This window comes from Arachis stenosperma, chromosome 3 (genome assembly GCF_014773155.1).
Source record: "Arachis stenosperma cultivar V10309 chromosome 3, arast.V10309.gnm1.PFL2, whole genome shotgun sequence".
NCBI lineage: Eukaryota > Viridiplantae > Streptophyta > Magnoliopsida > Fabales > Fabaceae > Arachis > Arachis stenosperma.
This window is the reverse complement of record NC_080379.1, coordinates 13,339,470-13,366,247: the sequence shown is the minus strand read 5'-3', so window position 1 is coordinate 13,366,247 and position 26,778 is coordinate 13,339,470. Positions and strand designations below refer to the sequence as shown.

At 30.9% G+C, this 26,778-nt stretch overlaps 1 long non-coding RNA gene across 4 annotated transcripts; it reads right to left on the bottom strand.

Annotated features, from left to right (window-relative positions):
- Positions 1 to 17,938: 17,938 nt before the first annotated feature.
- LOC130967429 (uncharacterized) lies at positions 17,939 to 22,547 on the bottom strand. Of its 4 annotated transcripts, none has more exons than XR_009081332.1 (10): positions 22,247 to 22,547; positions 22,034 to 22,134; positions 21,252 to 21,388; positions 20,496 to 20,626; positions 20,318 to 20,413; positions 20,105 to 20,209; positions 18,943 to 19,070; positions 18,661 to 18,780; positions 18,469 to 18,562; positions 17,939 to 18,334 (listed from the first exon to the last, which is right to left on the bottom strand). It is a non-coding gene; the product is annotated as an uncharacterized LOC130967429 (long non-coding RNA). The 4 variants fall into 4 exon arrangements; XR_009081331.1 differs by having other exon boundaries at positions 18,469 to 18,587; positions 18,661 to 18,777; XR_009081329.1 differs by having other exon boundaries at positions 18,661 to 18,777.
- Positions 22,548 to 26,778: the final 4,231 nt, after the last annotated feature.

Genomic DNA, 26,778 nt, shown 5'->3' with positions numbered 1-26,778 from the left:
CATAAATAATTAAAATATATAACATAACTATCGTAATTATTATAATTTTATGATATAATTATAATTAACATATTTTATCATAATTAAATATTGATTTGATATAATTATAATGAAAAAAGTTTCCTAAAATAATATAATCATACATTATTTATGAGCTAATTATAATACAATTAAAGATATTATTATATCATAATGTCTACTTACTATATTAATATAATATCAAAAGATACATGTTTCATTATTTTTTATAGATAAAATCGGTTTTTATTGGCAACTAAATTGTGTTTAGATCAACGAAAACTATATGTTTAGGTAGAGATTTTTTGTCAAATATAATGAAAATACAAATAAAGAAATAAAGGATAAAAATAAACTTAAATAATATATCTGGCACCACTTCATTTTATTGATTATTAAATTATTTAAAAATAGTACATCCACAAAAAATACTCATAATATATAAATTGAGGCAATAATTTAAAATTTTCTAATTATAATTTAATTAAATACTAATATTAAAACTAAATTACTTAAACAATATTGAATTTATTCTAGTTCTTAGTCACATATAATATAGAGTCATTCTCGTAACAATAACCAAGAGAAATAACATCGTAAATATCAACATTTAGAATTCGTGCAAATTCAAACAATCCTCTTGTTAAATAAGCTTCATCATCTGCTATCCATGCAATGCAAAAGGTATAGAATTGTCACACCGAAAAACCAAACTAACCCTTATTCCTCTCAATGGCATTGCATGCATGCAAAAGAAAGCCGGTAATTTCTGAAAAAAAATCACAATATGTTATAAAATTATTCTAATAATGAACAACTTAAAATAAGAAAATTTAAATATATTACCAATCGTTGAAATTGCATATCCGAGTTTGTCATAAATTTAGCAAAACTGAACTTAAACTAAGAGAATTCAATCTCATTATATGCTCCACTTTGAAGATTTTCGGGCAGACGTAAAAAGCATGGAAGGGATGGAACTTGAACTTGCCCTATAAAATTCCGTGGATGTAATTCCTCAATCAAAAATCGAGCTCTTCCTAAGAAAGTTAACTTTAACCACATTCCATTAGGTTGGTCATAATAGGTGAATAGATCCAACCATCCCTCGGTAAAGTAGAGATTATTGCCCCTTCTTTGAACGCTTACATCCATGTAGTTGGAACCTGAATCAGTGAAGATAACTCGATGAGATATTTCATGGATGTGATGCATTGTAAACGATTATGGTAAAAGACAATCAAACTGGAACATTAGACGATAAGAATAACTTAGAGTAACAACAATTAATAAATTATTAAAAGAATAATATAATAGAATGAGTATATGAAAAATATTATAAAAATTATAAATTGTACCTTAAAAGGATCAACTTCAATAAAAAACGAAGAATACATTCTTATTCTATGAAGTAGTAAAAAAATACTAAATATAAAATTATGAGCTAACTCTCAAATTTAGATTCATGTACCACAGAAAAACACTATTTATAGACCTTAGTAAAACAAAAATAAATATGTAAATTACTTATTATTAAGGTAATTTTTTATTATGTACAGTAATTATGCATTATAATTGATAAGTAGTTTAATAGTGCATTAAATATTGATTTGATATAATTATAATGAAGATATGTTCCTAAATTAGTATAATTATATATTATTCATTAAATATTAATTATAATATAATAATATAATTATAATAAAGGTATTTTTTATAAAATAATTTATAATAGATGAAAATTTTCATTCGTTTTGGAGGGAAAACGGACTCACGAGAGATCGACACATCACCCTTATTAGTTGGAGGAAAACCCAATTTTAGTATATTAAGTAGATTAGTATTTTTAATGGTGTGAGATTTCATCTAATGATATGAAATTACTCACTTTTCTTTTGATGGTTAAGTGCTAGCCAAATTTTAATAAAAATGCTGACCCCCTAAACTTTCTCTTTATATAAAGTTGATAGTTAAAATCTGTTAGATAATAATTTTGGTAAATTTGTCAAATCATCGAATAACTCTACTCAATTATCAACTTTACGTAAAATAACTAGTGTATTTAAGTTTTCTCCTTTAACTAAAAAGAAAAATCATAAACTTGGCGAATAATCCAAGCAAGCAAAATAAGAGAATTTCGTAAGACAAGTTGTGGTGGACTTCTTATGAGCATGTTCATTCCTAATCACTCTTCTCTATATATAGACCACATACCATGTAGACTAGGAATAACAATTAAGGGGTGCGCATAAGTTGGAATTATGCATGCCATCTTGAATATAACGTAACAATATATGAATCGGAGCATGTTTTTAGTGACCCTCAAAGGCTTCCACTACTCCATGTTGCAATTGATTATTGTCTAATATTAAAAGATATGATCATTATTATATGGAGGCATGGAAGTACTTGAGGGTCCATTAAAGATAAATGCTCATGAATTTATTTGAAAGAAAAAAAAATCAACCTTGTTGATTCAAGTAAGATAGCGACAATTTTTTAAATCGCAGCTAAATGAGATTTATGTAGCGATTGATACAATGAATAAGACTATGCTCAAAACAATTATATTTAGTGGCAGTTTGACTCAAATTGTCGCAAAAATGCTTATTAGCGACAGTTAGCCTAGGGTTGCATATCAGCTACCATATCAATAATATTTAGTTGCTATAATCGCCGCTAATTTACAGGTTAGTCCAAGAAGAGCATATAAACCATTTTGTTATCTAGTGGCGGTTTCACTAAAACCGTTGCGAAATCAAGAAGCCACTCATTAGTTCTCATTTTTCAAACTATGTATCCACTAATAAAAACTTATTCTTCAAGTTTGTTTGAATCACTCCTATTTATCTCATGACATTATTTTTGTATTTGTTTAATTTGAAACAGAGTCACTTTTTATGCATTTAAATATGTATATAGTGTTTTCAAAAAGGAATTAATGTAATAAAACTAATATATTTTTTAAATTACTTTTCAGCAATTATTTAGCATAAAAAAATTGAATAAAAATCCATTTTTAAATTTATAGTACAATGTCACAAAATAAAAGATGCTACGAAAATTTCTTTTGTAAAAATCGAAATAACATGCTTCAAAATAATATTTCAGCATATTTTTTTAATCATGTGTTCAAAATTAAATTACCGTTTAATTTCCTCTCATTCACTTGTAAAAATACGAATACATCTTTCTATGCTAATAAAAATAATAAAAAATTATCTTCTGTATATATAACATCTTTTATATTACATCTAGACAAAAAAAAAAAAAGTATATGTCTAAAATAAATTTATATGAATAAAACAATATTCAAGAAAGCATAAATTGAAATTTCATCTAAATTGCATCCTAGTTAACCTCACTACCTAAACATTTTTACGATAGCCAAATTTCCAATACTACTATTTTAACCATCAAAATATCAAAAATAGATCAAAGTCTTAAAATTAAAAGAGTAACAAGAAGTTCATTATTGTATCATCTAGGAATATTGTGTGAAGATCAAATTTTTCTTAAAACATCGTATTAATGTGGCAAAAAATACTCTTTATCAAATTTTATTGCCATTTGCTTGCTGCTGGGACCAACAAATTAAATTTTTAAATGCTCCACCTACCATCCTTATACAGTTGAAGGCACCTTCATAAATAGTCTCTCCATATTTGAAAGTTGATATATGTGTTTTTAGTTTTTATTTTGGTAGATACTTAGATATAATTATTTTTATGTGAAGTTAATAATTAAAAATTATTAAATAATTTGATATATTTGATTAAATTATTATCTAATAAATTTTAAATATCAATTTTGCACAAAAATAACTACATCTAGGTTTGTTATTTATATATTTGCTATTACTAATCATTCTATATATAATCTGTTTATTATTTACATAGTTTAAGAAACGAGATAAATTGTCACAATTTTAATTTTACGCATAGATTTATGCGTAGGACTGATGATGAGAATTGAGAATAGATTATATTATATTAAAAGGAGAAGATTCACTTACAGCTGTCTTCACGTGAAGTTGAAAATTGAGAACTATTAGATAATAATTTAGTTAAATTTATTAAATAATCTAATAATTATAAAATATCAACTTTCTATAAAAACCGCAAGTGAGTTTTCACCATATTAAAAATGTGTCAATGGTTAACCCCAAAAACTACCGCTAATTCTCATGATTTTGCTACACACCACGGAGCTGCTGGACAAACCGTCACAATTCTTTTATTTAACGGCGGTTTGGCAGTTAAATAGGCACTGCTAGGTGTGCTAAGTGACAAACTGATTATTTGTTTTAAAGATAGAATTCATATATATTGTTTCATTAGTTGACTTGCTTCCATTTATTTGGAGGCATTTCATTTAATTTGTTGGCTAATACTACGTTCTCCAGCACTTTCAACTCTTTTCCATTAACAAATTAGGCTAAGGCGAAGATCAAGGATAGATGCTGATTCTTCCCAACTTACCATTTTTACTGTTCACAAAAGGCTCCTAACTCACACACTATCAATATAATCGGGTAGGTTTATATATACAGTATTGTGCTTGTTTAACGATAATGCTAGAAAGACTAAAAAAAATTCAAACTTGTTTTATTTAACATTTATTTATTCTAAAAATAATTAATAAATATTAAATAAGACAAATTTTGATTAATTTTAGCTAATTCTTTGTTTTATTATCAAACATTTTCGTATACTTAATAATATTCATTCATGTTTCTTCATGTTTTCCCCTTAACTCTCTTGGATTAATGGAGAACCGTATCTTTGACACATGAAAAACTTTTGTGATTCTTGTTGTGGAATTGGATCCGTTTTAAAGTGCAGGGAACATACCCACTGTTCTTTTGTCTGTATTATCCCCCTCCCTCTATTTAAGGCCATTGAAGAACCATAGGTTTCACTAGGGCAAAGCATCATAATTAAGTAAACTACTATATATGAATGGTTGCATTAGAGGCTTCGAAGATTCATTAAGAAATTGGCTTTTGCATCCCTCGAAGGCTTCCGCTACATCTTGTTTCAAATCAAATCGATATGAAGAAACATGGAGTAGCGGATTGGGCCAAGAGGGATGCACAAGACTTTATTCTTTTTTTTTGAATGTTTTTCAATACTTTACCTATATTGATGACTGTGCCAAGCATACAGCGAGCGAGTTCACAAAGGTTTATGTATGTGTTTTATTTTGGAAACATTTATCTGTTTGAAAATATTTCTAGCTTTATAACATTTTTGTAAATTATTATAGACACCATCAGTTTAATTTCTCCAATTTTCAGTATGATTATTTTTATACTTCCAATCAATATATCTACATATACCGTTATCCTACTATTATTTTTTGCGTTGTTGTACCATTTTTCTTCCATTTAATCCAATTAATAAAAATATGATTCGCTTAAACAACAAATTAATGCTGTAGTCACAAAATTCCAAAAATGCAACATGTTCTACTAATTAATATTCACAACTCTATTCATAAAATCTTCTGCTTCACTTCCCTTCTTTTTATAACAAAATCCCAAACATAATAAAACTATATTAGCATGTGATGATCTACTAATATTAACAATTTCGTTTATAAATTCTTCTACTCCTTGACAATTAGGGTTAGTTGCTCCATTTCCATTAATTGATCAACTAAATTGGATTCCCAAAATCGTGTGAAATGTATGTGAAGCAAATCCTATTGATTGGTTGAAAACTAAAGAGAGACTTACATAGTTCTCAAGCTCTGATGAACCGCACCGTTTAAGAAATTGTTATCAAGTATTAGTAGAGCCAGCAAATGCTCATTTTCTTTTTGATGTACTTGAAAGTAACACAAACTAATACAAATACAAGGGATAAGATGCATCGGAATTAACTTTCTTGAATGTGTTACATATATACCGTTACTGGAAGATGTTTCTGAAAATTGTAAGGGTACAAGAATGTTATTAACTTTACTAATACATGTCCAATTTGTTGGGATTGTTTGAATGCACCAAAGACTCACCATGATCATCTTCTTTAATATCTCAGCTTCTTCTTCCATGATTGAAGAATAACTTCAATGAATGTTATCTTGCACAAAATTTTCATAAATCATTTCTGGAAGAAAGATTTCGCTAGTACATGATTTTTTATGCTCATGATTTCTTCTTTTAATTATTTCGAGAATTAATATACCATAACTATAAACATCATATTTATGAAAAATTTTACTGAGTTAAAATTTTTGGAACAATGTATCTGACAGTTCCTCTTGTACCCAATAAAGATATTATACTGTCTTTTCTTTTTTGTAATTTAGCTAGTCTAAAATAAAAAATCTTTTGATAGAATAATTATTTGTCCAAAAATTATTTTGAGGTTTGATATCGAATGAACAATTCTTATACTACATCCTGGAGGTAAGTATTCTAATCCTTGAACAATACTAATTATGATTTTATATAATATCTTTAAATTCAAATAATAATTGGTATTTGGAGATCCTTTTTTATTAATAAACTTATCTAGTGAACCAATTGACATAAATTCAAATACAGGTGCTTTTTTTTTTTCATAACAAATTTCCAAAAGTAAAAGTATATGGGCATGTGATGTTCTACTTATGCTAATAACTTTATTCATGAATTCTTTTCCAATATCCTTTATTCACTTATCACTTTTACCGCAACAGAACGATCATCATATAAGATTCTTTTGTACACGGTTCCAAATCTTCCTTATCCTAATTTATGTTGGAATGACTTAGTCAATTTTTTTAATTTCTGAATACCTGTAGTGTTTGAGTGCCAAAAAACTAATTTTTTTCATAAATTCCTCCTTGTCATTGTGATTGAAAAAATGTTCTTACTTTATTTCTTGAAGTAAAGTTTAGTTATTAAATTATTAAGACACCTTTTTTTTATTATAAATCTAATACAACATGTCGCCATTGCTAATGCAGCTGCACATATGTAAAAAAATTATACATAAATATGATGAAATTAGGGCTAGTGCATCAATGAACTTTGAGCAAAGGATTATTGGTGATATTGAGCTTGAGTCTTGTTGGAAACATAGGAACTACCTCTCCAGATAAGTTGTTATAAGCAAATCCAAAGACTCAAGATGAAGCAATGTTGTCAAGCTCTTAGGTATTGAATCCCTCAAATTATTTCCGCTTAAATTCAAGTTCTTCAAATCTCTTAATTAGAAAAATGAAGGAGGGATCAACCCCGTTAAACCTTGGCAATCAGTGTTGTTCCATCTCAAATGCTTGTGCAATCTCAAGCAAAAACCATCTGGTCACAGAGTCCTTCAGATTGTGGACTCAACCTGTTGATTGGTTGGAAAGTGAGGTTCACATTCTTTCCAAACTTCTCCAAATAGTGGAAGTTAGTTAGGTGAGGAAGGTGACCTGTGAAATTGTTATGTTGGAGTCGCACCTCCATCACATGTATGGAGCCTGAGAAGCCTCATTTCTGGTTGTCAAGGGCTAAAATCTCCACTCCAGTTAGGGATTTCTCTAGGGTGGAAACTCACCACGTGCAGTTGTCGCCAAGTTGTTTGACTAAATTGGTTTTTTTTAAAGTAAAAAAACTTAACACAACAACGTGGAACAAAAGAAAAAAAATTTTATACCACTAGAAATAATAATTCTTATTTATCTTCGTCATTGTTATCAACAACCATAAAGTTTATCACCAATTTACTCATCGTAATTTATAAAGAATCTTTTAATAATATCCACCACACTTAAACCTTGATTTTTAAAAATTCTATCATTTCTTTCTAGCCAAATTGTGCAGATGACCGCAAAAAAGTCAATCAATCAGTGCTTTCGCTCTATTTTTCTCGCTGATATATTCGTCCAACTTTTATAGTGTTGCTTGAGTATACTTGGAATAATCCATATCCTTCCAAGAGCGAACAACCAAACACACCACACCTGCCAAGTGAGCTTACAACCAATGAACAAGTAAAAAACAGTTTCAATAGACTTATGACATCAAACACACATTTTATCATTCTGACCAATAACATCTAATATACACAGTCTTTTCCTTGTATACACCCTAGCATCCAGTGCAAACTAAGTAAACAAATGATCAATTCTTGATGTGACAAATCCTTTCCAAATAGTATTAGTGAAGTTATAGCTTGTGATATTTGTCAGAAGTACCTCTGCCTGCAATACCTGCACAAAGAAGTTATTAGAATAAACACATTTTTTATCAAATTTTTAAACCATTCTGTCATTTCTCTCCGTTGTCAGTTTCACTGGTTGCAGAACCGCATAAAACTAGTTTATTAGTTCTAATTTCCACTGAAATAACTCGTCGCCGGTAAAAATTCCAAATCTACTCTAACTCATTCCAGAACTCAATCTCCTATGACAAATTCTTGAAGATTTGAGACCGATAAAAAACTTGAAAAAATAATTTTTAGAACACCATAAGATAACCAACTATTCTCCCAGAAGCGAATTATCCTGTCATTCCTTAATTTCATATCCAAACCTCATCTTCTTTTTCATTTGTGGCTCCTTGATTTATAGTTGACAAATATTTTTTTGAAAACTCTTTTTTGTAGGTACAAACTGGTCACAAATTATCTCAAAAGAATTCATGTTATTATAAGAATATACAATTTTCTTTTAAAATGGACGATCATCTTTAAAAAATCTCCACCACCACTTAAATAGAAACACTGTATTTCAAATTACCCCCGTGACTTTTAACTGTAAGTGAGTGTTCACTTTCCCCTTGTGAGGTTATGAGAGAGAAGTAATTCTCGCAATCTGGGGAAGGAAGTGAATATATGTGGTAAGGTGGAGTACAAGTTAGTGGCGGTGAGGTGTAGATACTCAAGATCAGTGTCACTCTGACTGAGAGTGATAGAGTGGGAGAAGGTCCATGGCGCGAGGTTGAAGTTGTTGCTTAGGCGAGTAGATCTTTGAAGGAAGCTTAGAACCCATTCGTTAATTAATGGCATCAAGGAAGCTAATTAAGCTAATTAGGAAATATAACGTAACATGCTATGATTTCATTAGAGACTAATTAAGTTAGTTACTTCGTTCGAGGGATCGGATTAATTAATATAGCTTATCAACATCGAAGAAATTCAGAGACGATGACTTGTTGTGGTAGTTGAGAATTCTATGCTTTATTATTTCAACTTAGCTTGTGTATGCTTATATTCTCTTTGAGGAATATTAGGGGTAGTAACTTTTGTGACTTATAGTTATCAAATAATTATTAATGATGATTTTAATGGTGTGAGATTGATGTGAAATTTTATTTAATAACTCATTCTTTTTTACTGGTTACATGCTAGCCAAAATTTAATAAAGTTGCTGGTCCTCTAGACTTCTCTATTCTCTTTAGGCCAGTTAAACAATATCTCTTTATACAAAATACTATTTATATAATAAAAACGGTGATCAAATTTGTCATATTTATTATATAAACATATATAGTGTGATTAATTTTTAATATGTATTTATATTTTAATATATATATATATATATATATATATATATATATTCAATGATTTAGTAATTAAATTTTGCGTGTAAATAGTATAATTGATTTTTTATACACATTCTTTTATAATATAAAAAATAAAATAAAAATTTATATACAGTTGTTTTCATATAAAATTTATAGTTAAGTATTATTAAATAATAATTTAGTCAAATTTATTTAATTATTTAAAAATTTTTAAACATCAATTTCATATTAAAAATAATTCTTTTATCTTCTCTTTCACATTTTTATCGATCATTTTTAAATTTTTATATTAAAAACAAAAGGTGTATAAGAGTAATATACATATAGACAATATATTAATATTACTCTATTTGATAATATTTTTTATTATATATTAAAGGTTTTTTGGTAATCTAAAAAAGTAGATTGAATTTAAGACTTTCTTTAAATTTGATTAATAAAATCTTAAAACCAAAACTTATAACTTAACTTTTGTTTGATTTGTGCAGCGAATTATGCAGAAAATGATTTCTTTTTGTTTCATAAATTGTGAAAAACAGAATTAGAGCAGAGAAGAAGAAGATGATATAACAATGTATCCTAGTTTAGTTGCCTGGGCAATGCAATCTTTATCCAGTCTCTACCAAGTATTACATACACCAATCTCAAGGACTCAACATAATTCTATCAGAGACACTTCAAGCTCCAACACAAACTTGACTTGGCTATGTTATGTAACTACCTAGACTCGACACACTAAGTACTTACCCAACTTAGTAAGGGATACCTCTCAGGTACATGGCACAAAACGAAAATACAATCAAAAGAAATCTAAAGTCACGCTTGGTTTTTTTTTCCAAGTGTTTTTCTCAGCCTTTTGACTGAATGGCTTTTTCTCAATGCTTATTTTTCTTACCTTTTATCTCTGAATGAATACAAAGAAAAATATAACATTGAAACAAAAATACAAACAGTAAATCATGAAAGAGATGATGATTCACAACCTTGACTCTATGTGCTGAACCTAACTTCTGAACTCAAAACATTGTTCTTCATCTTGGCAGAATATTTCTTTTAGTGTATGTGCAATGCTTTCAAGACTTCAAACTCTATTGTAAGGTTTTACTCTTCTCTCAATTCGGGTTCTTTCTCTTTGAGCTCAAATGAAAATTAATTTCCTTTTTGTATCTTGTTTGAGACACGGTTAAGATTTTTTCAAAGTCAACTTGTTGATCATTGAACCAGCTGTAACCCTTTTTTGCCTTTTTTTTTCATTCAGACTACAAAATTAGAGATTTAAAATATGATTTTGAACTTAACCGAAGAGATGGTTGCAACAGTAAATTGCTTGATCAGTGAGGTTCCAAATTCAAACCCTTAAATTTGTGCTTTGACTCCAAAAAATGATGTAAGCCATTGATGCACAATAGAAAAATTCAACCACTACTTTTTTTATCTTATCCAAAATAGTGGTGCACAAGAAAAGAATAAATACAAAATAATTGACTTGCATGCAAATAAAAACAAATTATCTTTAATCTCTAAATTTGTTTAACATGCTTTTTCTTAATTTAATTTGACATTAACTTTTTTTTATTAATTTTTCCTTTCTTCCTCTTTTGACCAACACCCGAAATGAACTTAACAATAGTTTAGGATTAATTCTTTTTTTGGATTGATTTGCACTGGATTTGGTTTGTTTTTATTTCCATTTAACAGTTTTGGAAGCATTTAGTCTTATTTGTTTGGGTTGCATCAATAATCCTTTGGCACACTTAAATCACACCATAAAAAATCTACTTGAATTATTAACTCAAATTAACATATTTATCATCATTAATATATTATTTATTTTTTTAATTCAACATATATATTTTTAAATTATTCTCTATTAAATATTTTATAAAAGTTAAAATAATAAAATAAAAAATAATTTTTAAAAGCTCAAACAACAATACATACTCAAATTTAAGAGTGGCAAAATCACTCTCCTAATATGCGCATAATATAATATGAGATATAACTATAATAAGTAGATATTATTCATTGGTTAAAGACTACTTAAAGTGATAAAGAAAAACATGACATATATGGCTTTGATTCCCTCATGTTCATTCCCACCACTGGCCATTAAATGAAACAGGAATCATATTAGCCGAATTCTACTTTACTTTTCTTAAAATAATATGTAAATTATTTTTTTTATAATGTGTCATATTTTAATTAAATATTTATTTTTAATTTAAATTATTATCTTAATCATAATTAAATTATATTGTAATTAAATTTTTAAAAAAGATAAATGTATAATTTATTAAAAAATTGAAAATTGATATTTTTAATTTTCTAAATCACGTTAACGGTGGTCCTATCCTGAATTCTTTTTCTTCGTTCTCTCTCAATGTTACTTAGCAACTCTTCCTCACTAGTCAATTTCTCCTGAAATTTCGAACGGCTAAACTCCAGAGTTCAAAAATCACGATCGCCGGCTTCTATGATTTGTCTCGCCAGCTTCGGTGCGTCCCCAACACTGCGCCATTGCGTCTTTGGCTCCCCTACTCTATGTCGTCGCGTCTCCTTACTCCGATGCGTCTCTCATTGTCGCATTCTTGTCTGTTGTTACTGTCACTCTGGTCAGAGTCTGCTTCGCCGTGCTGGAACAGATTTGTTTTCTCTCTTTTAATTTCTATGTTCTTGAAACTCCCTATAAGTTTTTTTTAGTTATTCAGTTGGCTTATATTTTGATTACAATCAACGAGACGGTGCTGCTTGGAAGGCGCGACGAAAATGAAAAAATGGGGTAAGAACTTGGCTGAAAGCCATTACATACGGTTAGGATACATCTTTTGAAAATGATTTGAAAAAAAAGCCATATTTCAATCTTTAATACTTTAAAAATTTTTATAATTACCCATTTTAAAAATTAATTTAATTATAAAATAGTTTAACCATGTTTAACCTAATAATCAATTAAAAAGTGACACATCACACAGAATAAATTACATATTATTTTACAAAGAGTAAGATAGAATTCACCATCATATTAATATTATTTATTTAATTACCATTGTTTTCTCGGCCTAGGATTTGATATTCGCCAATTGTTGGATAAGGTGGCATAGAATTTAATCAATTTATTCCTGAGGAACTTGCCTACTGTTCAAGTACAGTGTTTCATCGCTACAACAGGCGACAATGGATGATATTCACACACTTATGAAGCATATATATATGAGAACACATTTCATCATATCATGTGCAAGAATCTCTTTCATTTCACCATAGATTTCTTCAACAGAATAGAATACCGCAAAGTTGCATTGACATTCTAATATTTATGTACAGTGTAATTGGTATCCAATAAACAGCACCATATACTTTATTTTTCAATGTTCTTACTATTTCTTTTAATTAGCTTATTTTTATTGTCTCCTGAATAGTGATTTAGCTCACATTGCATCAAACAATTGGAGAAGTTATTTCCACGAACTAGTATAAATAAAAGAGATCGATGCATCACAAAATCTTTACTTAAATTATTTGACTTTCTTGAACTCATCATTATTTTATTCTATGGTACAACTTTTTCTTCAGATATTGAACTTGCCACATCTATGTTGCCGGAAGATGTCTCTGAAAATTTTAATGGTGCACTGTTATTAGGAGAGTACGCCACAGGCTTAGGAGGAAAATGCCGTTATTGTAGTGACCCTAAAAAAAGTAGAATAACAATACTAAGAGCTTCTAAAGTACCAATAAAGACAACAGACACCTTGAAATACTTCAACTGTATTTCCAATAAGTAAGTACAAATTATGAGAGTTAATAAATAATAGATTAATGAAAAAGATATATAAAGCTATGGTTAAAGAAGCGACCTGAAATATTCAGGCTGCAAAGAATGAATCCACATGCATGGGGAAATATCCACAGATAAATTTAGTATACCAAGCTTGGTTACATATTTCTCAACCTGCAAAAACAAAATTTCCACATCAGATGGATTAACAGCTTTTTATGCTTTATTTTGTTCATGTTCAAAAAAAAGTTATTACAATTTACAACTTGGATTTTTAGTGTAGTTGAAGATCAGGTTTTACTAGTTTAACTTTTTCGAAAAAGGCTGAAATCGGTTTTCATCAGATTAAAGATTGCATTTGGTTCAAATATTAGTTTTCAATTTCATTCCCAAAAATGTTATTTTTAGAAATACAATATTTAATAATAATGAAATTACTTCCATATAGTATTTTTATGTTTGGTTTATAAAATCTAATACTTTAGAATCTTGTGTAATATTTTTAGGAAAGAATAATTTTTTGTTTGATTGGATCTAAGTTTTTTGGTCATATTATGTAAGTTAAAATTATCCTTACTTATTCAAATTAAAAGGTTTATGACTAAACTTAATAAATATATGAAAATATTTATATATAAATATATTTGAAGATAAATTCAATGTAATTATTTTTAGATAAAAATATTTATTTTTATTTCTTAAAATATCCCCAATATCAATTTTTTAATTTTCTTAAAAAATTAAATATAAAACTAATCAAATATTTTATTTTTTTACATTAAAATTTATCTTTAATTTACAAAGAATACCTCTAATAATAAATTTATTATAATACCCCTAATAACAAATATATTTAATTAAAATTATTATTGAATCTATTTTTTTTAATTTATTAAAATACTCCTAATATTAAATATCTTTAATTCAAATTAACATTATCACAATTAAAATTAACACAAAATACTTACCTAATTATGTAATATATCAAAATTTCTTTAATCATTCAAATTAAAAAATTAATGATTAAACTTAATAAACACGTAAAAAAATTTACATATGAATATATTTTCAATTAAAAGGTTAATATTATTATTTTTGGACAAAAAATATTTTTATTTACAAAATACTTCTAATATCAAATATTTTCAACAAAAATTATTATTGACTCTAATTTTCTTAAAAAATTAAATATAAATCTAATCAAATATTATTTTTTATATTTTGAATAAAATATTCTTAATAACAAATATGTTTAATTAAAATTATTATTGATTTTAATTATTTTAAATTTACTAAAACACCCCTCATATTAAATATCTAAATTAACATTATCACAATTAAAGTTAGCATAAAATACTTATCTAAATTTTTAAAAGTTTCATAATTCATAATTCGTCTCATAATCCATATATAGTTGAACTTACATAAAACAAATCTCAACAATTTTAACCACATGTATTAAAAAGTTTTACTATTATCCAAATCAAAGTTACAAAGAAATTTCAAAAATAAAAAATTACTAGCACTAATAAGCATACATGCACAACTCTTGTACAAGAACACAAACACATCAACAAAATGAAATCAATGTAACGATAGACAACCTCACACATAGATAAATGAACACAATTATCGAACGTGATCTCTTTTCCTCAATTGGTTTCACATTTTTTTGTGCAAGTTGATCCTTCCATCTACCCCAAGTATCGCTCGTCTCAATATGGTGGATCATCCAACCATCTACTCCAAATATATTTTGATTTAGAGTTAAATACTTTTTTTATTCCTAACGTCGAGTCAAAATCAAAATCATCCCCAACCTTTTTTTCTTATTAAAATCATCTTTAACGTTACAAAACGTTATAAAACCATTCTTTTGTCCATAAACTATTTTTTGGACAATTTTACCCTTAAACAAAAATAGAAAAACCCTCTCTACCCTCATCACTAACCTCTACATCATTATCACTATTGCTATGCATCTCTTTCTCCCTTTCTTTATCGCCATCACCACTGCTTTGTAGAGTGTTAGCTTTCTCTTGAACATGGCTGATGATGATGGCTTCTTGTTCCTGCTGTGTTTGAATCTTTGGATTTCTTTGAGCAGGGCTTTTAGGTAAATATAGTCTGTGTATACTTTCTCCCATTTTGGCACCATAACTATCACCACTTCTACTATAATTAGCACATCTTCTTTCTCTTTATTACTAGTTCATCATTCTAAATCACTACCATCCACCCACTACTCCCAACCCTTTTCTTTTTATTTGAATCTTTTTCTTTGTGCAATAATTCAACAATCATCAACTGCAACTTCATATCCAAAATTAGCAACAGAAATTTAAAAAAAATAAAAAAAGATGATGTTTATGTTCTTCACAAATTAAAAAAAAAAAGTAAAAAAGGAAGAACGAAAATAGAAACAAAGAATTTGAAAGAGGGGTGGTGTTGCTGCCATCCATTATTATCGCGGTGGAGGGATAAGGATAACAGATCGAGAAAGGGGGAAGAACATATTCCCTCACCACCAAAAGCTCGATGACGGTGATGGAGCTCGACACCGACAGAGCAGCTCCCACCTCAGTCACGACGCAATGGCGGCGGCCGCACTATTTCCCTGCCGTCACCTCCCTCTTCTTCATTTCGTTTCCTTTATTCTCCTTCTCTATTTCTCTGTTCTCTCGTTCTCTCTCTCATCTCCTCGTCTTGTCTCTCTCTATAGTCACAACGCGACGGTGGCGGCCGCCCTCTTTTCCGCCGTCACCTCCCTTTTTTTCTTTCCTTTTCTTTTTTCTCCCTCTTTTGTTTTTTTTTTTTGTTTTGGTTTTTCTGTTTTAGATGTAGTGGAAATGGATGGGGAAATGGGTGGTGGGGACTGGGATAATCAATGATAATAGAGAAATGGTATTTATGTCATTTCAAAAATTATTATGTTCAAAAAGATGATTTTAAAACGTTCAGTAATGTTGAGGATGATTTTAATAAGAAAAAAGGGTCGGAAACAATTTTAATTTTGACCTAAAACGTTAAGGACGAAAAAAGTATTTAACCCTTTAATTTACTATCTCATTAATAGAATCCACAACCATCACAAAATTTCTTCATTTTAGTAAATGTATCACTAATAATTACACTCTATAGCAGAAGAGTATAATTCAATACAAATTATTTGCAAAAGAAGACAAGAAGTCAAGAAAAGCAAGATCTTCACAATGAAGTTCACAATCTGTATTTTATGTAGGATGATGAATATTATCAAGAGAAATACTACCTAATAGATTGTGGCTTCCGGTTCATTCTGCTGGCCGTTATCAGGATATAAGATAGAATTATTTAAACAATTCTTGTTCAAATAAAGCTGTTCCAAACTGAAAATTTAGAATAATAAGAGACTTAAAACCAAATCTACTCAGAAATAGAGGTAGTGATTAGTGAAGAGAATACAGAAATCACAAAGAAGATAAATACTTGTTGCCAGTAACATAGATACCACCTATGGACTTTAACCACATTTTACTTTAATCATACGATTTCACTCTGATGCTAAGCACCTACAATAAGTAGTTAACTGAAATATTAAGTGGTTAGATAAATAAATGGTTACTAAAATCAAATGTGGTTAAAATGGTATCAGTCCCACCTAGAGTTAAGAATGTATTATGGAAATGAAAACATTTTGCCATAACCAACCATCTTGGCACAATCATCACGTCTCTGTACCCTAATCAATTCATACATAAGAGTTTCTTTAATTTATCTATCTATCTATCTATCTATATAAAAATTGATATGTATATTTTCTATAATTAAAAAATAACATCTCATTTAATATTGTATTCCCACGTTAACTTTTTCTTCAGCTTGTAATTTTTATAGATTTTTAAATTTTATTTCTGTTGTTCCGTTCGTGTGTAATCGAAGTATAATGACTCTTTCCAGCGACTGTTTAGTCTTGTTGGAGAGCTATATTTCGTCCCGGGAAAGGGTCGAAACGCCGCACACTACAAAAAATTTGGGTAAAAACGACGGTTTTTTTGGGTAATTACGGCGGTTTGAACCGCCATTATTACCAAGTATGGCGGTTTCGAAAAACGCCGTAATTCAAAGCGCCATTTTGGTTATTACGGCGGTTTTTTAAAAACCGCCACAATTTCCTGGAGTTAAAACGGCGGTTTTCTGCTAGGTTAAAACGGCGGTTCAAACCGCCGTTATTTCCAGGTTAAAATGGCGGTTTTTTACTGGGTTAAAATGGCGGTTCAAACCGCCATTATTTCCAGGTTAAAACGGCGGTTTTTTACTGGGTTAAAACGGCGGTTCAAACCGCCGTTATTTCCAGGTTAAAACGGCGGTCTAAGGGTTGGTTAAAGTGGCAGTTTAAACCGCCATTATTATCCTCACAGAATGACATTTTAGTCGGTTAAAATGGCATTTTTGAACCGCCGTTTTTACCCTTACAGAGTAGCTTTTGGTTGGTTTAAATGTCATTTTTGAACCGCCGTTTTAACCCTAACAGTGACACTTTTTTATCGTTTAAAAATGCAATTTTTACCCTCGTTTTTATCGTGTTAAACAAATAATATTTATTATTAGAAATTATAATCCATAAACAAAATATTATATAACTCGTAAACAAAGTATTAAATATAATATATGATTTTTTAGTATTGAAAATCAAAAGTAATAACTCTTATACAAAATATCAAACATAACATATTTTTTCAACTATAAATGTCATAACATGTAACTCTTAACTACAAAATTTCCATCATAGTTCATGCTGCTCTATTGCTTGTGCCAGAAGACCTACTTCTTAACTCTTTTGGCGATGAAATCTCACTCTCTTGATTCAATTCCTACAACAAAAATATAATTTGAAAACATAATAAAAAAGAATAAAGTGCAGCAGGAATAGGTGATATAGAAATTTTCATCTTTGGAGCAACAGCAGCAATGTCTAGTCCTTCAAATACATGAAGTGCAGCTTCAAAATTACCCTTCTGATATTCAAGGCTTCCTAGTAAAGCTCTAGCTTCCTATGAGAAAAAGGTCATTTACTCATTTAGTTTCATCTTATAATGAAGAGACATCTCATTACCATACATTTAAAAAGCACAAATTTATTATAATAAGATAAAGCATAAATAAATAATAAAGGTTGTGTTTTTACCTGTGAAGCTTGTTGATTAGGAACATAATATAGTCAATTGCTCCGAAATCTTATCTCCTTCTTTAGAAGCAATGTAGAAAAGTAGTGCTTGCAACTTGGACAGCACAAAATAGAAACAGCTGAATAAAGTCAGAATATTAAAATAGAAACAGCACAAATTTGGAAATTGGATTTATTTACAAGTAGACTAACCTTTGGATGAGCTCTTAAAACCAAATATAAAACTGAAGTGTATTGGCAGCATAGTTGGTACTTAGGTCTTAGGTCCCTCTTTTAAAAAAACTTGGTTGCATCCATAGAAGTTAGAACCTACTAACAAAATTTTGATGTTGTTAAGCGTAGGGGAGGTAAGGGAAGAATAGAATACTTCTACATCTTATGTTCTTGATGCATAAATTTTACTCAGTACATTAAAGAATGAGCCCCAAAACAAATAACTTTATGAACTGAACATATAAATACAAAGAAACATACCTCCCTTAGATCTACACATGTGCATCACTACCGCATCATGTTTCTCCACTTGTCCTTCAAATTAACCATTTTCTTTTCTTCCTTCTTAGCTGCATTCCATTGGGCATGTTTTCTATTGAATCATTTCACTGCAAAGAAAAAGAAATAATTAAGATGCCAATGTAAAGATATCAACAAGTACAAACTGAATGCTTAAACCAAGAAACCCAAAGAGATTGTAAACAAACTGAATGCAATATGACAAGAAATTGTAAGGCAAAATTAATTAAAAAATATGCTTTTAATTTATTTGTTTTTGCTTTTGTGAGGATCACTTGTCCCGCAAACCTCATGTCATTCTTCTGAACCTTATTATATTCTTTTTATCAAAGTTAAACAGCAAAACTTTGTCAAAAACTTTTAAAGAACAGAGAGCAAGCTAGAATGTAGCATTAGACACAGAGTTTGAACAATCTTTTTTGTTTCACCTATAAAAGAATAAATTTATTTAGGAAGTCACCTATAAAAATAAATGTCTTGTTTTTGAAAAAAATACATTCAGTGCATGAAACTTCCAAGTTAGAAGCATACTGCGAATAAAAATAAATGCAGAACTTTAATTTTTTTTAATCATTAATATAGAACTGGATACGAGTGCATTGAATTATAACGGAAAATCAGAATGAGAGGAATGAAATGAAGCAACCTAGAGGGCTAAATGCTCACCAGTTATTCTAACGGAAAATGCGAAAACAAATTTTAAGAATTGTTTAGTTTTTAAGAATAAAATTTATTATATAGGATAAACAATTCTAAGAATAAATTTTATTATATAGGATAATTTAGTCTCTATTTTCAAAGAATAGCAGAGTAATTGCCTTTCTACTATTATTTGTTACTTAACTTCCACTAAGGTCATTATCTAAGGATGATAAGTGTTTCACTTCTTATCTTACAACTATATATATCCTTTGTTTTTGAATCTCCAAACTTAAAAAAGCCTATTTGAATTTCTTGGTTATATATGAAAAACAGCCCATTATTCGAGACTTTATTATATTAAGACTAGATATATACTTAATACAACAATTTTATAAAGGATAGATGTAAAACGATTAATGAATGAGAGGCAGGATTAGAAGAGCAATGCGATAATTAATTATTATTATTATTTTGCACTAACCTGATTTTTGACATACCAAGGATACCATGGTATTTTAGTTGCCACCTTAAGCTGTGCAAGTGCATATCTATTGCTGTGACCGGCACCACTGAATTTACGTCTCCACTATCAAACATAACATATATATATATTTATGATTAATTTTTGCCTTTTTAATTAATTCATGAAATTAAAGTATATGCAAAGCAAAATTCAACTAATTAACTAACAAACCTGAACACCCAAACTCTTATTCTATTGGCCATCAACTGTCTATAAATTGGTAGCACTGATACATCTGTATCATTCCAGTTTCGATTCAAAACCTCACTGCACAAAACGATCCAGAAAAAAATTCAATTAACTTGATAATTATCAATTCCTTAATTAACAATTTAAATTAAGAGGTGACCTGCAAGCAGTCCACTTATAAGGAATTCCAGTAGTGTTAGCAAGAAGTGCTTTCTGAATATCTGGTCTATTGTAGTATATCTCTGCATACTTTTCTGTACATGGATCATACCTGGACAATTGTCTAACTTCCTGATAACAAAATAAATCATTTTCATCAATTTTCCAACAAGATTATGCCATTTGTTAAATATATAATTATTAGTGTATCTTCTGCTATCAGATTAAGTTTGAAAGAAATGAAAGTTTCAGCTTATAGGACTAGGATAATATTAGGTGTTCACTAAATTTTTTAAGAATTGTTTATCCTATATAATATTACTAAATGTTTTTAAGAATTGAATATGGTTTAACTATGATTGCTTAGTTTGCATCTTATAAACAACAACAATATATATTTATTGTTGCCTCTGTACTACTTGTGGCATTTAAATTTTAGAAAAGAGAAAGATAGTTAAAAGAAGAAGCAATTATGGCCCACATTACCTCACAGAAAAGGACAAAATAAAACCCAAAATTTAGTTATAACAGAACATTATCATTCAAGTTTAAATACCAAATTTTCAGATAGATTAAAGTTATCAAGATCCTTGCAAAAAGTAACATAAGATGATCAATTTTATGGAACTAGTGGTTAAGATTTCAACGCAGAGAGAGGCAGATAACAAATAATCTTAGAAATAATATCCTTACTAAGACTGCTAGTTAATCTTCTCATTATTTTTGTAGATAACTAGTGAAGTGAATGCCTACTAACCTCAAGTTCCTCAACTTAAGGTGACTCTATTAAATTGAAATTGACTTCAAATTGTGCTGCATTTTGGAGGTATTGCATCGTTTAGGAGAGCCAGAATGAGCAGTGACACACTCCACAGTCCTAATCCCTCTTCCTCTCTGAGTGAATGAGAACAGCAGCAGAAATAGCAAACATGAATCATGTTTAGAATAGCAAACATGCATCATGTGTTAGCAAAATGCACAAACAATACAATGAACATACACACAGGAATTCTGAACCAATAATAAAATAATGATATAAAAATTCAAGATGAACTCAACAACTTATAAGAGGAAAAACAACCACTACCAATATCTGTACTGCGCCAATCTCAAGACATGTACCAACTATTGGGAAACCATAACTGAAAAATGAAAGTCCAACAGCAGCAATAGTGGGGGATACAACTACAGGATTGATCAATCGAAAAGGAGCTCATAAAATGAGGTTCATTATCAGCTACACAGAACAGAAAATCTAAGACACAAAAAGATTAGGAAGAGGGATTGAAGTTCTTAGGAAAGTAACAGGTCATAGCTCCATATTTTTTAGTTAAAAAATATAAAAATTAGGAAGAGTGATGCATGTAGACGGGAAGGAATCATGTGAAAAAATTAATCAGATAAGCTAAATTAATCACAGCTTGTTGATTTTGGATTAGAATATATTGTTAACTTAAGAAATCAATTATAAACCTTAATTAAAGACAACCAACTATATATATGACATCAGTAAATCTAAATATTTTTGCTTATTCTTACAGCATTCTTCTTCCCAGATTATCCTCCATGACATCACTAAATCAAATATAAGTGCAGAAAAAGAAAATCAAAAGGAAGAAGAGATGTTATGCTAACCTGTGCTGCGAAGATTCGTGAACATGCAGCATAAAACAATAATAATAAAACATTAGAAATCTCAAATAATATAGAAAATCGAGCAACTATATAGAAAATCAAGTAACGTATTCTTACAGCAACGGTGAGAAGGAGCCGTCGGCGGCGACAACGAGCTCGGCGGCGTGAAGGAGCAGTTGGCAAAGCAGTGTAGCAGACCAGTGAGATTTGAGATCTGAGATTTGAGAAGAAGATCTGAGACCAGTTGGCGACAACGAGGCTGTGGTGTTCTGAGATCTGAGATGCGAAAGAATATCTGAGATCTGAGAAGATCTGAGACCAGTTGGCGACAACGAGGCTGTGGCGTTCAGAGATCTGAGATGCGAAAGAAGATCTGAGATCTGAGAAGAAGACTATGGAATGAGAGCAAGCCGTCTGTTTCAATAAGCCAGGGTTATTGTAATTTTTCCTTTTATATAGGTGTGATACCGGCGGTTTAAAACCGCCCTAATCACCAGAACCGCCACCAAATACAAAGTCAATTATGGCAACAACAAAAAATGCCATAATATCCGAACATTATGGCGGTTCTTTAAAACCGCCATAATATCAATGCCATTTTAAACCCTTTTTTTTGTAGTGGCAGCAGTGCACAACACAACGGCAGAAGCACCTGCAAAAAGCATTCCGACGCTCAAGTTAGGAGAGTATATTACAGGGAGAATTTAAAGGATAAACAAAACGTGATGTGTGACCTGACTTCTTCTGTGGTATCTGATTTATTTATATAGACGAGTGAAGTGTTAGCTTTTTTTGTTTTTTCCGATCTTTTTGGTTGGATGGTAAGTGTCGTTTGTTATTGATAACGGATTAGAGATGATGTTTGACTCATTTTAAAATTGTATTCAAGTTGTGGTTGAATTCTCCTGCGCTATTATCTCCGTTTCATATGGTTGGTTTTGATATTGATCTCGTTTCCGAATTTGTAGGGTACACGTCAATTTCTATTATCTTTTTCTATCTAATAACTTTCACTAACATTATCTCTTAATTAATATACATAAAAACTCATACATATATTTTCTTATAATTAGAAAATGACATCTCATGTCAATATTCTATTGGCACATTGTGTTCGTCGCGAAGACCCACCAATCACCAATCTTTTCCTTTTCACCGTCTTTGTGCTCGTCACAAAGTCCCACCAGCCACCGTCAGCGTCCCAGCCGGTGCCACTCTTCTCCTCCTCACCGTCATTGTGCTCGTCGCGAAGCCCCACCAACCACCGTCAGCGCCCCAGCTGCCGCCACTCTTCTCTTCTTCATCGTCTCTGTGCTCGTTGTGAAACCCGCCTCTGTCCTCGTCGTGAAAAAATGCCTCTGTCCTAGCCGTCTCTCTCTGTCTCTCCGTGTGTCGAGCACACCCCTGCCGCCATGGCCTCTTCGCCGTCTCTCTCTGCCACCGTGAGTTATTCAATCTTAAGTAATTCAGTTAATTTTTTTTATTTTGTTAATTATAATGATTCTAAATTGCTGTATTTTACTATTTTGGATTCTGAATTTTGGTTGTTGAACAGAAAATATTCTGGATTTTATTTTGCTGTATGTAATTTGTATTATTGTTGGATTACCATGGCTGAGGTTTTATTCTGAATCTTGAATTCTGGTTTATTTTTGCTATATGTAATTTGGATTCTAGTTTATTTCAAGGTTCTGAAAACCAGTTCGAACCGAGCGGTCGAACCGGTTGAACCGCTACAAAAAGGATTAGACAAATGCTAAAACAACCAATTTCAAAAATCGTAAGCGAACCGTCGAACCGGTCGGTCGAACCGAACTGTGACTCGGCCGGTGTTTTGAGTAAGGAACCAAATGTCATCGTTTCATTGTGCAGCACACTAAATAGCCCAAACCAAACTCCGTCGTACAGAATGCGCCTCTGCTTCAGTGCCTCTCTCACACTCAGTCCAAGGTCCCTCTCATCAAGCTCCTGGTTATCCGTCCAGCCACCGCCTGCTACCGCCGACGTCGGAACTTCGAACAGCCACCACCTTGCTCCTTCACTTCTCCTCCATCGCGCAGCAGCCATCCCAACCTTCCTTCCCTTCCATCACGCAGCCACCGTGTGAATGTGGGAGCCTCTGTCCCGCAACCGCGCCGCCGCCGGTGCTAGCTCTGTTCCACCGTAGCTACTGTCCCGTTCGAAGCCCGTTTGAAGGTGTGCCTTGTCTCTATGTCTCCCTCTTGCGTGCTCCAATGTTCTGAAAACTAGACCAATTCAACCGCAAACCGGTGTGAAAAACGGTCTGGTCCTTCTCCTAAAACCGCTATCCTCCAAACCGTTGATAAACCACTAAACCAGACGGTAACCGACCGGTTGGACTGGACCGGAAACCGACCGGTTATTAAGAAACGCCGTAACCCCCCCAACCCCAAAACACCAAACACTCGAGTCGTAAGGTTCCAAACCTAAAACCCAGCTTCGTCAACCGAACCGCCGCCGCCGTTCGTGGTTGTCGGCGTCTTCGCGGCTTCCTCCTTCCCCTGTCCCAAATCCATACGGACAGACCTTCTCTTTGTTTGCTCAGACGCGCTTCCGCCGCCGTTTGTTTGCCATTCACGTTTGCCTCTTCGTTCAGCCGTCGTCTTCCTTCGCGTTCTTTGCCGTTCGCGTTCGCTCGGCGTTCACTGTTCGCGTTCACTCGCCGTTCACCGTTTGAGTTCGCATTCGCGTTCGTCTGGAAGCCACGTTGCTCTGCTTCAAACTCTGCGACCAACCCGCGCGCTCCACCTAGCCATCGAAGTGCTCTCTTTTGTCGCCGCCGTGAGTTCCCTAAACCCGCCACCAATACTCTACTTCAAACTCTGCAACTTCTTATTTCTATTACAATAAGTAACTATTTGATTTGGTAGTGGTTTGGTTATTTTTCCCATACAATTGTTATGTTCTCTTCTCTATCACATTGATATTAAGTTTTGAATTCTCTTATTTCATTTTAATTTTACCGCACTCAACATGTTTGATGAAATGCTTTAAACATATTTCTGGTTGGTTTTATAATTTCTAGCTTTTAGAAACTTAGAAGTTGATGGCATGTGAAATTAAGAATAATTAGGTCTTAGTAATTAGGAAAGTTTAGGTGCACAAATAGCATTTTTGCAGAAAACATATTAGCATGATGATTCCACTTGCATTAGTGTTCTTCCGGTAAATTTTAACTGTTATTGTGAACTTGTTAATTTGCTAATTGTTCTTGTGTTGTTCTGTTGTTCTTCTGTTATCTTTAATTTGTTTTTTGTTTTTGTTGTGATTTTCTGTTCTTGGTTTAAGCTGTGATTGAAGGTTCTTGGTTTGGGTATTCTTCACTTTTCTGTAAGCTTAGATTTTAATTCTTTGAGCATACACATATCAAATCACTGTTTTTAGCGATGGTGATCTTTAGATATTTTTTTGGTTGCTTTGTTTTAAGGGTACTGCTAGGGAGCCAATGGAATGAACATCACCCATACTATCCAGAATAACCATCCGGATACCAGGGATAATAAACATCTCATGTTATAAAAAATTGATTTTGGGGTTCAGCAAGGTTCGAACTCTTGACCTTCTAGATCTAGAACTCTAATACCACGTCATGAAACCACTCATCCCAAAAGTTTAACCTGACAGAACAATGTAACACTAATGATCATATCTCTAATACTTTCTAAACCTCAATTGTACACATTGTACGCTTAGGCCATTGGCTCCCTATACTTTCTCTTGTTTTAAATGTTCCTATTGCTGTTATTGTGTTTTTGCTGTGATTTAAATGTTCTTTTGATTTTTTTTTTTTGAATGGCCAGTCAGTGCTTGGTTCATTGCTTTTGCTTACTGATTGTATTTGATGATAAATTTTAAGTGGATAACTCTATTACTGCTTTACTGTCTGTTTCTATAGTTAAATTTTATTAAAGTTTTCTGAATTTGCACTGCCTATGTTACTGATTCACTGTTCCTTCATTGCTTTTTTTGTTGTTAATCATTGTGAAGAGCTTTGTTAAAATTGGGTTGAAAATTGCTAATCTTTCTTCATTTTTCACTGTTCTAACTTCTGTTCTTATTAAAAGATTTGCAATTGGTGATCTTTTGATTTATTATATGCTTTATGTTTTCATTGTTCTGTTCTTATGAAGAAAAAATTTGCAATTAGTGATTGTATGATTCATGTTTTGATTGTTCTGTTATATAAAAAAATTATGTTTTCATTGTTTTGTTCATTGTTTGGTTGCACTGTCCCTGTTCTTGATCTCCGCCGACTTGCTACCTCTCCTCCGTGTGGGATTCTTTTTGTTTTAGGCTCTGTTGTGTGTTTGTTGTGCAAAACTAATATTTTTTGTTTTACTTTTTGACTCAGCTACATTAAGACAATATTCTATATCTTTAACTTGTGCATTGTAATTCAATCCAGCTATTTTTAATGAAAGTATAATTATGTTAATTGTCAACAAATTTGCAGCAAGTTTTTGCATATGTTGATGATTAATTACATTTAGTTGGTGATCTTTTATGTAGGGTTTTAAATTTGAAAGATATTTAGGATGTTTATTTATAATTTATTTATTATTTTATTATGGAACGATTTTTTCGGTTGAACCACAGTTAGACCGGTTGGACCAGTAAACCAGTGAACC